We start from the raw sequence: 12,225 nt of genomic DNA, 5'->3' as shown, positions 1-12,225 counted from the left end.
GAGAATTACGATTTAGTCCATCCCCTCTGGTGGTGTGGGCATACTCATAAGCATTTATTCAGTTTGACGCTGGCAGAGATGCAGCACCTAGTTCTTGGCGTCCATGTGTGAGGATTTCCTTTCCAATATGAAATTATGAAATTGACAAAAAGGTTGTTTTTACATCCTATGAATTAATAACACATTTAAAAATAAAACATCCTATCTTTCCACATAAAACCATACAAGCCATTTACTGAAAACATGGGGCTTAGATGTTCAACTGTCAGTGCTCTTTTAGAGCCAAGCCTCAGGACCACCAGTACCTTAAACCAACAACAGCACAGCATCTGTATTCAGCTTTCATGAGTAATGGGATGATATTTGTTTAGTTTGATTGGATAAATTACCAATCTAAGCATGTTTTAAGCTGTTCGATATGCTTTGAGTGAGGTTTGTTAGAAGTAGTTTACAGTTACCTTCAGTATGAGGACAAAATGTTCCCTATCCTACTTGTTTGTGTGCATGTTACAGCAAACACACTGAATCTTGATATTATGAGATTATGAAAATATGCATTGCTCGCAGCGAGATTATGTTTTACCAAAACAAGCATGATCAAAAACAAGCACAGCCAGCCCTCAAACAAAAGAAGCTATCAGGGTTCAGTCCTTGCAGCACCAGCAGGAAAAATCAGCTAAGTAAAGGAAATGAACAATAGCAACAAATCAAACATATAGCTAACACAAATTTTAGCAACCTAAAATTTGGCTTATAGTAAAAGATTTTGGGCTCATCTTTAGGTTTTATGGCTGATGTTAACATGCCTTTTTATAGCATTTTTGGGGCCTCAAGTCTTCTCAGAATACTGGCTCAGTCAATATTTATGAGTCAGTAAGTTTTGAATTCTGGGTTCTAGGTTTCTAATTTGCAATGTAAAAAAAGTGATGAAATTATTCTTATGTGGGCTGCAGTTGCATCAGATCAACTGCATTCCAAACAGACAGACAGCATTGAAGCTCTTACATTGACAAAAGACAAATACAGACTGAATTTTTTACTCACGTTATCTCTGAGCGTCCCGAAGGCCACAAAATTTTAGACTCCACAACAATGACTAGAGATGGACAAGCTGGAAACAAAGTCTTTTTTCTCCTTTAACTTAATGACAATTCTTGTTTTAGAAAAGTAATTATTTCAGATTTTAGAACGCCAGCATTCAAGGTCAACCGATATCAAATATGAGTAATCAAACAGACTGATATTTAGAACTGATTATGTATTTGCAATAAAAAATGAAATTTTTATGTCAAAAATTTAAATAACGCAAACTTTAACACAAAACTTTGTTAAAATGACAACATTAAAACTACTTGTGTAATATTTTTTAGGTCTACCTCATGCCACTAAAACAGCCACGTACCACTGGAGGTGCTCTGTGGTGTCTGGCACCAAGATGCTATCAGCAAGTCGTTTGGGTCCTGTGTGTTGTGAGTTTGGCCTCTGTAAGTCAGGCTTATTCTAGGGAATCCCTCAGATGCTCACTTGGATTGGGATGTAGGGAATTCAGAAGACGATTCAACATTTAGGCTCTTTGTCGTGTTCCCCAAGCTGTTCCTGAGCACTTTTTGTGGTGTTGGCTATGCATATTGTCTGCTGAGGGAGACAGCTGCTGCCAGAGAGAAACCAACATCCACATAAATGGCAGACAACAAGGTTTTCCAGCAGAACACTGCATTGTAACGAGATGATCAGTGTTTTTCACTTCACATGTCAGTGGTTTTAATGTTGTGGATGATCAGTGTATGTTGTACATACATTTAATTAAAAGAGATTTTTTTTATGTTTATCCCTTTAGGATTGACAAGCTATTACTTGTGACAAGTAACCAATCAGATAGTGCTTGGACATTGCTTAGGACCACTGAATGACAGCAAATAGAGAGAGGTAGCTGCATCAGAGTCACAAACTACAAATGAAAGATGGATGTAGCCTACGTGTCTGAAGAGTGAAACCAACACAGAGGTGACTTACACTTGCAGTCTTTCAAACAGCCAGCAGGGGGCAACTCCTCTGGCTGCAAAAAGAAGTCTGATTGTATCGAAGTCTATTAGAAAAAGACTCTACCTCTCTCTTGATTTGTTAGCTCAGTAAATATTTTTCCAATTAGTTTATGGTCTGAAACACTAGTTTCAAGACTTTTCAAGGATTCAAGGATTCAAGGTCTTGAATCTTGGTATAATGCACAGTGAAATGCGTTGTGTTTAGGATCGAGCATGGCGTCATTTTGTAAATTATGGTTCCTTGTGATTGACAAGTCAACACCATGTCACTGTGCTTAGTTTTTTTTAGATTCTCTATTAGATCCACTTCTTGCTTCTTGCTTGATTTCATACCTACGGCTTTAAAACAAAAGGCCAGAGACCAATGGGAGACATTGCGTGATCACATCCATCTTTTATATACAGTCTATGATCAGAGACAAAGTTAGTATAGTTTTATTTGTTTATTGAATCAAAACCAGTTATTTTGAAATAAAAACATCAATAATTCTAACAATGTAATATATCAGGAAAGACGATCAGTCAGGCCAGGAATCCATCAACCCCTAATGAACATTTCACTGTATATTAGTAAGAACATAAGGATACTTTTGTACCTGTGGACTTCTAAAATAAAAGTCTGAGTTTTCTGGCACATATGGCCAGCCATGTTCTTTCTACATCTATATTACTCAGTGATAACTAATCATCAATCTGAGATCCATCCATCCATCCATTATCTATACACCGCTCTATCCCAGCCGACTTAGGGCGAAGGCAGGGGACACCCTGGACAGGTCGCCAGTCCATCGCAGGGCCATCAATCTGAGATAGTGAACAAAATTTCATATGCAAACAACAGTGAAAAAATGTCAATTTCTACAGTGCTTATCTAGGACATAATTAACTGCCCCTGTGTATGTATGACAAAATAATCTGCAGTTACTATTTTGTGATATTATTTGTTTTAGTTTGATAAGGGACTCATCATTCTTCTGTGAAGCAGTTTTTTTGATGCATGTTGAATTCTTATTACCTTTTTCAGCACAGGAAGCTTCATGGTGCTGGTCACAGAATGGCCGCTGGTTTTCAACTGCATTCATGTCATCATCAAGTTATAATGTTCACTCCAAAAAAACTAAACAAAGGAGGCTATGATAAAGAGAGAAAGGGCAGAAGGATCATATTCTTCATAAGATTGGCTTTAACAGGGCTTCTCAGCATTCCAGGCCTGGCTTTGCCCCCACCTCTCCTACTTCTTTGGAAATGTGTCTGGCAGCAAACATGCTTTGAAAGGCTCTTATCTCCTATCTGGGCTGGAGTTCCATGCACCAAGATAACAAACCCTATCTTATCTTGCTGTGTTCGTTAATGTCACAGCTTAAGGGGCTTGTTCTTCCACTTGCAATGGGGCTTGCAGGGCGGATTGTTTGCAGATTAGTCAACGCAAGCCTCTGGAGGTCTTGGAGCGTGTGCAAGACCTGCCTTGCCCCACAGATGTTCTCATCTGCACACCTTAATGTTGCGGCTTGCTGTGTCAAATGGCAGTCGTACCACAACATGGCTGGTAGACATCATTACATACAGTGAGATCTAAATATCGGGCAAACTCGTGATGCAAGCCAAAACAAAAGTGTGTGTGATAGCCACCCAAGGCCAGCTTTGTTATTGAATGCTTTGGGAATTACTTGTTATCATTCTGTTGCTGATTAGCACAAAGCCTGAACCTGTAACACATTTCGAAACAACATCTACACGAGTTTATCAACCCAGAAAAACACAGAGGTTGCGATACTTCATGTATTTTGTCTAGTCTGTGTGGCCATGTTCATGATCATCCCTCAGTGACACAAGAGACCAGGCAAAGCTCCATTGGCTTCAGCCATCTGGCTATCTCACACAACCCTTGGCTACACAGTGGCTCACTCAGCGGCTGATTGGGGTGTTGAAGGCCAGCTATTTAACACATCAGAACAACAAGTACTGCTATCATGCTGGCTCCTTCTCATGTCTCGTTTCTGTGCCGCCCAAGAATGTCTCTTATCTCTTCCCTTCTGCTTGTTGGTTTAAGCCAGACAGCATATGCCCACATTCCCCCTGTAATAAACCGATGTGCTTTTGGTGCAACCCTGACAGACAGACAGGTTGCAGCTGAGCTATGATGGGAGATTTAACCCTTGTGCTGCTCGCTAAGAGACGGGCCTGTAAAATGAAAACAATAAAATCTGCTTCATATTGTCGTCTTTCCAGAGGTCTTTCCGACACGCTCCGCTGTTGTTGCGCCGAAAGACTGACAGATGAAAATAAAGCCTTGTGTTCCATATCATTAAATCCCACTCTCTCACCTGATTACATTCTTATTAATGTCTCCATTCTTCTCCCATTATTGTTACTTCTAGTGAAACAGGTCTGATAATGTGCACTCACTCGCTGGATGCGCAACCTACTCATTCCCATCTCTGATTCTTTGTTGTCACCGAATGGTTTTTAAATGAAAAGTGTGGCTGCGGTGTAATTATAATTCTAGGGGTATTATGAAATCAAATATCACAATGAATGTAATTTTATTTGCTTGTAATCTCCCTCACCCAGGCTAATAGGCGCCTTCAAAGGGCACGCTCAGGGGGTTTAAACAGCGGACCATCTCTAAATAGAATGGCTGCTCTGCTCCCTTACTCTCCGGCTCTGTTCTTTTGTCTTTGATATGCAGGCAAAGAGCTTGACAGTCTGGGAGACGTGGGAGATTTGTCGGCCTGTGATCTCCATGCCTCTCTGACAAATGAGCGCCTTTGGCAGGGCTGCTGGAGGTATGGCTCCTCTGCCCTGCTGGAATCCTGATGAGACTACTCTAGAGCTGCTGGTAATGAAGTCAGGGTACAGGACCAACCTGCTGCCAGAAATGACCTTTAATCTACACACATGCAGGTCATTTGGCATGAGATGACTCAAAACTGCACATACAGCTTTGTGCTATTACATCAAGCACATTTTTCAAGGAGAATTTCCTAAAATTGGCTATTTAAATCCTTCCAAAAACGCACTCTGCTAATTTTTAAAATTACATTTAAATTAAAATTACTAATTCACTGATCTCTGCTGCTAGTTCTTGCAAATAGTTGACATTTCATGCTTCCATAACAGTCTGTGTTTGCGGATATTTTCTACACTCATATTTGACTTGTGGGGTAATTTAGGATTCAATCACCATCCAGTCAATCTTCATTACATTGGCCTCAACTGCTCCACCAAGCACACAATTGCTTGGCATTGATTCTGCAGATTCTTTCAGTCCATGTAATGTATGGTAAAGATCTTTCCTTTGGTGTGTCTGAGCAAAGTAAGATGTTAACAAATTGCAACCTAAAAATTTCAGTCCCCTGAGGATAAATACATTCATTTCAGCTTCACCCTGAGCAGCAAACAGTTGGTATTGATTGTGGACATTCCCATTCCGCACTGAGGAATCTCAAAGCCTCACGTTCTCTCAATCCACTCCAACATGGTTGCCTTTGATTTCAGCTCGCAGCTTCAAGGGGGCCTGAGTAATGATTCATAGGAAGAACAAGCACTACCCCTTGTGGCTCAGTTGGCCCAGTGCACCATGGGTGAATGGCACCTCCAGCTGCTTCTGGGCCCCTCCTGATAAGTTAACCTTGTGATAACATGCTAATGCCTGATTAATGTTGCAGTAATTAGACACAGCTTTTCACACTCAGTTAAGAGGACATCCTCCAGCAATTAGCCCAAGCCGGGGAGAGATAATTTCAGAGAACACAGCCGAATCACGTTCCTCAGCTCGTCTCCATTCCCACTTGGCAACATTAAGGTTTATTTTCTCATTATTTCATTTAATTACTCGTTTGATGTTTTATACAGCTGCCACAAGTAATCTTTGATCCAATTAGGAAATGCTGATTGACGTGAGCGTGGGCGTGGGATTCAATAAGCTGCATTCAATTTGCTGTTGTGACCTTATCAGCAGATCTGTGGAGGTTCTCCACTGAATGCCATCTAAAAGTCTAATAATTTCCCTTTAAATATGCTCTACATTGATGGCGCACCTTTGTGTTTGTGTGTGTGTGTGTGTGTGTGCGTATGTGTGTGTGCATGCAAGTACGAATCTGTGAGAAGACAGCATGTGTGTGCATTTTCCACACCACACATCTAACAATGAGGAATGAACACATTAGTGAGGAGAGGCCCCTGTGCTCACCAGCCTCCACACTGCCCATTAATAATGCACTGCCAGGGAGTAGATGGTGGTTTGCTAAGATTAGTCCTGCATTAAGGACTCATTTGCTGTTTCTATTAGAGAGACACGTTGGTCTTTCTTAAACAAGAAAGATCAGCCCACTTGTAATTGGACCGTAAAATCCTATATCAGAATTGTCAGCGGTCCCGAGAAGCCAGCTGTGTAATTTGTTTTTACTGTGAACAGTGACCAGAACCAGTAGGCTGTTCTATGACATGCTGAATGCACATTTAGTAATTGTATGTCTATAAATGCATGACTGTAAGATAAAATGGGATTCAAAAATAATTAATAAAGAAGGTAATTTTGGATTTAAAAATAGCAGACCGAGCTACTGATATTTTAGAGAAATTGCAAAATGAAGGCATGCAAACATACAGAGCACAGTCAGTTCTTTTTTAAGAACCTTTTCTGCAAAAACCTTTTTGCTAAAAATGACCCGTTCTTTGATGCAAGCATGTCTAATTGCAGTGCATATATTATTATACATTGCATTATTAGATTGTTAAAACTGATGCACCACTGTGTTTGCACCATTTTGTTTTGTAGTGACTTGTCAGCTATTTCATATGCAGTCAGATAGTTTAGTGCAGGGGCGTCAAAAGATAAACCTGCAACAATTATATATTAATCTACTGGGCTTCTCTCTAAGATTTGCTGTTTTCATGAAACATCTCAAGACGCCTTCCTGTAAAAAAATTAAGTCTTTTACCTTGTCGTGTGTCCATATGGTGGTTATTCATGCCAGAAGACACAGCAGGAGCCAAATAAGCAGTCAACACCACAACACTATGACTGTACCTACCTAAAGCACAGATTCAGACTTTAGGGGTTTCATGTGTAACAAATGTAAGGAACCAATCGATTGTGGGTGTTGGTTTTCTCTAGGTGCACCATTTTCCTCGTACAGTCCAAAAACATGCACGTTAGGTTAACTGCTGATTTTAAATTGGTTTTAAGTGTGAGTGTGCTTGGTTGTCCTTGTCTTTGTGTCCAGGCTGTTTCCTGCCTCTCGCCCAATGTCAACTGGAATAGGCTCCAACCCGCCCACAACCCTCTACAGGATAAAGCCAGTATAGCTAATACATGCATGGATGGATCTTAATCTGAAAATAGAGCAACTCCACTTGTCATTTAAATATAGAGGAGGTAAGAGTACAATCTCTACCTCTGAAGTGTAGTTGAGATTCAGTGCATAAAATGAAAATGTTCGAGTACCTCACTTGAACTAAAATAAAGTGATGGAGTACATGTATTTATTTAGTTAATTCCTTAAGCTGCCTAATGAGTCTTTAAGGACTTAAAATGGAAGCTCACTCTGTTAACATTAATTCCTACCTGTCATTTTTGACGTTTTGTACCTTCAATCAGTGTATGTGAATGTGTTAAATTTTCTTCTGAAAACAGAAAAAAAATATGATTGGAGCCTATTATGTCATTAGCATTCAGACAGCAAATCAGTGTTTCATTTTTGTGAATGGGTTGATGGTTTGTTTTACTTCTGTTTATTGTATCAGACATATTTCAAAGCGGGCTATTGTACTCTGTGATTTATTTCATTGTATTTCCAAAGCTCCAGGGAGGAATTGGTTTGGATTAATTCACTCTGTTTTTAAAATGCACTTGAACCTCACATTGTGTTGGTAAGTGTGCAGCTGAAAAGGCTGAAAACACCAAAACCAACCATTAATTGGTCCTCCTGACGAGCACTGAGCGAGTATTGAACACTGTGTTTCCTGTGACCAACAAAATGTAGCAGATATTGAGCTGTGCGCTGTTACATCCCAGTTGTATGCTTGATTTAAGTGGTGCGTGTGCATAATTTCTGCAGTGTTTGTGCATGATCTAATACGGATATATTTTCTGGATATTTACAGATAATGAGGTACAAACAGATACAAATGGTGCAGTCTGCCTCACTGCTTCCAGACTTAATGTGAGTCTTGCTCAACATATACTTGGTGGAAATAATGCAATTCACAGAGTCTTTCTTTCACATAACTATAAAATCACTATCTATGCCCTGTCATTGATGTACATTTAAGAGTGTGGTGATTGTTTTAATCAGATTTTTTAACTTGTTAACATGTTCATGTGGTGTTTTCTAAATGTTAGAAGCCACATCGTTTGCTAAATAAGAGCTCAACACCATGGCTGAACAGCATCACTTTGAAACAGCAGTCTAGCAATACCAGTCACAAAAACCTTAATTCAGAATTCTGAAGTTTCATATGTAACAAACGTTTTCAGTAAATGGCTTGTATGGTTTTATGTGGAAAGGAACCAATCCTGTCAACTTGCAGAGCTTGATTTTCTGTAATATTGTTCTTGAAAGTCAGTTTTCAGTCTGAAAATGTATGAGTGAATTACTCCAATATTACGACTTGCCACTGTGTAGTGTTGAGTAGTTTCACAGTGTTTGAGCAGACTTGTAGGTGAGCTGGTGTGCTCGAGCTGCAGAGAGATGGGAGGGAGGCAAGGACTCAAAAGATTCTAAAGGAGGCAACAAAAAAACACCGAAATGAGATTTCACAAATTTAATTAGTGATTAGAGAGGGATATTAGTGTGCAATTATTTGGACTATAAGCATTTAGACAGTGACCGATGTTTTGTAATTGTACAAACATTATTTTAAAAAACTATGCTTATTTTATAATACTTGGATACAAATCCTTTGCAGTCAATGACTGTCGACTGCTGGAATTAAACAGCTACAAAATCAACTCTTGGTATTAAGTCCAGATCTTTTATCTCCTTAATTTTTCATAAAATAACGAGGAAACAGGTCACACATGGCCATGTATCTGCTCATCACGCAATTGTCCTTTTATTTATGAGCCTCTGAAAATGGAAGGACAACATAGAAAGGGCTTAATTCCTTAACAGTTGCAATATTTATGATTTGTTATTTATTGGTTATTTATTTGTTAAACTTCAATATTAAAGGTGAAAGTCTACACATCGATCACATTCTGAGTGTTTCATTTCAAATCCATTATGGTGGTATACAGATGCAAAATTATTAAAGGTGGCTCACTGTCCACATACTCTCAGATCTGACTGTAAGTTTTCTTCATGCAAAGGTGAGATGAAGCCAATTGTGTAATTATTGATTAGGTTTATTTGGTCACTTAATAATCTGTTTTACAGTCAACTGTTGTTGATGTTTGAACTGGAAATCTCACTACTTTTGACAACAACCTGTCTTGTCATTTTTATACTATATATAGAAGAAAAGGGAGGAAGAAAGTGAAATTTACTTTTGCGTCAGCTCCTTAGTCACATTCTGTGAGGAACTTCATCAACAACAAGATCAAGAACAAGTGACATCAGAAGGATCTTGTTGTGTTTTAGGAGAAGCCAGTCTCCATCAGGAAAAAAAAAAAGAATGTCAAACTGCCACAAAAACATCCACAACATGGATGAGAACCAAGACAGGGAAGGATAAGAGGCAGTCAGCCTCTTTTAAGATGAATGAAGCAGAGGCTATCTCCAGTGCTTCAGGCACTCGGAGGAACGCTAAGCAGTGGGTGAACCAGTAGGACCCTACTGCATTTAAGAAGAAAGAAGCTCCCTCCACACCTGTGCTGCCTTGTGCAGAGAAACCTCTTCAGCTTGGGTAAAACTATTCTCAGCAGACTCGCAACTGAGACATTTCAGGAGCTGATGGCATACCAGCCTGCTCATTTTGATGAGAAAAATATTTTGACATGCTGTTCATTTTACAATTTTTTGAGGAATATTTTTTGGTTTTGCATATTCATGTACATGTTGTTCACAGACAATGTTCTTGAGTTATCGACAAAATAAGATTACAACAAAATCCACCAACTAACTTTTTTCCTCAACTCAAGACCAGTTGCCATGGCATTGCAGATGTTCCTTTTTTTTCAAAAAACTTTGAGAACTAAGTGGAATACATTTTAGTTGTTGTGTTTTTTTGTTGTTGTTTTTGTTTTTTTTAGCTTTGGGAATGTCTTCTGGAGCTCAGTGAACACAGGGTCAGGTTATATTTATAAACAAAAAAAAAAAAAACCTTGGCTGAATGAAACTGTCTTCACTTTATTGATGAATTGATTACTTCATGAAATTCTAACACAGACCACGGTTAAATACTCATGTTTATGGTTGCAGCCAAATGTAGCCAAGACATTTGGCTTGCAAATATTAAATTTATTGTTGAACTGTTTAAAAGTCGGCTGCTGGAAACTGTCATTTTTCAAGACTGCATTAGTCAGTTTCTGAGGAAAGGTGAATAGAAGTTTGTGGAGTATCTCATCCATTTCTTCAACATCAACTGCCAACAGCTGGAGTTGGTGACAGCCAAGGACGGAACTGATGGATATTTTCAAGGGCTGGATGAGGTTGTAAGAAAAAAAAAAAGACTTCATCCAGAGGCAGTCACATGCTGCTCCAAAGGAAGAATTGGGTTCCAAACAGAGACGAAGCAGTGGGCCAGTTTTCCTTTCAGTCTGAGGCTGCAGACTTCATGGAGGAACCTGGTCTGCTGAATACACTCAAGTTGTGCTGCGTAGCTTGAAGCTAAATGTTAACCTGACAGAAGAAATGTAAGACACTGAAAATATCAGCCAGACTGTTTTGACAGTGAAGACGTACTCGATGATGACATCGTGCCTCGCCAGGACGACAGTGTCTCCACTGTCTCCTGTGCTTGTGCTGAATGATCACAATGGAGAGGATATGGAGACAGCTTCAGAGGAGATAATCTTCAGCTCCCTGTAGTATGTGGTGGACTTGAACAGTCCATCAGTGCCTTCCGTCTTTGTGACTCTCACAAAAAAATACACCTACCATCTTGCAGCACCTGAAACATCTTCAGGAAATCCCTGAGGTTTCACAGTACATTGAGGCAGATGTGCCTGAAATTTGGCTGCAGCTGGAAGACACCATTACCCTGAAGATGGATGAGAGCAGAATCCCCACAAGAGAACTGCTGAACCTGGGGAAGGCCTCTGTAACTCATGAGATGTCTGGTGGCTTGGTGACCAACAACTCACTGAACCTCATTCACCTGTGGAGATTAGACCACATGAGCCCATCACCAACAACAACAATCAGCTGGTGTGTTTTTTTCTTAAATATTTATACCTTTTTTTTTTTTTTTAACCTAAACTTGAAAAATATATATAGATTTTTTTCTCTCAAATTAGCAACAAATTTATCATTACGAGGTTATGCTGCACTGAATGTGCAGTTTGCGTGACGTCCTTGTGTCACAAATACGGCTGGATTTGAAAAATACCAGACTGTACTTTGTACCTCACTATGGAAAAGCGATAATTGATAACCTTTAGGCCAATTTAATCAAAGAAGTAAATATTTGAGAGAAAGGCCTTCATTTACAATGGTAACCTGAAAAGACATACTGAAAATAACTATACAAGCACAAAAAAAATAGAATCAACCATTCCATCGATCATTAAGGTTAAAGAGATAAATAAATCAAACCTAAGGAGGTCCTGAAATTTATTCTGCCGAAAGCAGTTTTTTAGGTGTGTATTCATAAGGAAATCCTGTGCCGTGAACACGTACAGAAACCCAGAATGTTTAGTCTTAATCACACTGATCATAGATAATATAGTGTTTTATTTAGGATAGCTTGGCAAATTTTAAAACAAAAAAGACAGTCACGATCAAATGGTACCTTGGACAAATGTTCCTTTGAGGTTTCTTAAACATTCCCAGAAAGTTACTTTTTTTGCAATATTCAGAAAATGTTCCCTGGATGTTGTTTGCTTGTTTTTTGTTTTTTTTTTTGAAAACTTCAGAGGCCCATCAGGGAATATTTAAGGAATGTTCCCAGATGTTTTTAAGATAAATCTTATATGACAACATTTAACAGTTGATAGACAGAATATAAATGCCTTTTAGCTGTTACAGCCCTCCATTTGATAAAAATGTTAATGTAATTACCACTTGATATCTACATT

The sequence above is a fragment of the Stegastes partitus genome, unplaced genomic scaffold (assembly GCF_000690725.1).
Source record: "Stegastes partitus isolate 25-593 unplaced genomic scaffold, Stegastes_partitus-1.0.2 Scaffold261, whole genome shotgun sequence".
NCBI lineage: Eukaryota > Metazoa > Chordata > Actinopteri > Pomacentridae > Stegastes > Stegastes partitus.
This window is presented reverse-complemented; position numbering follows the sequence as displayed.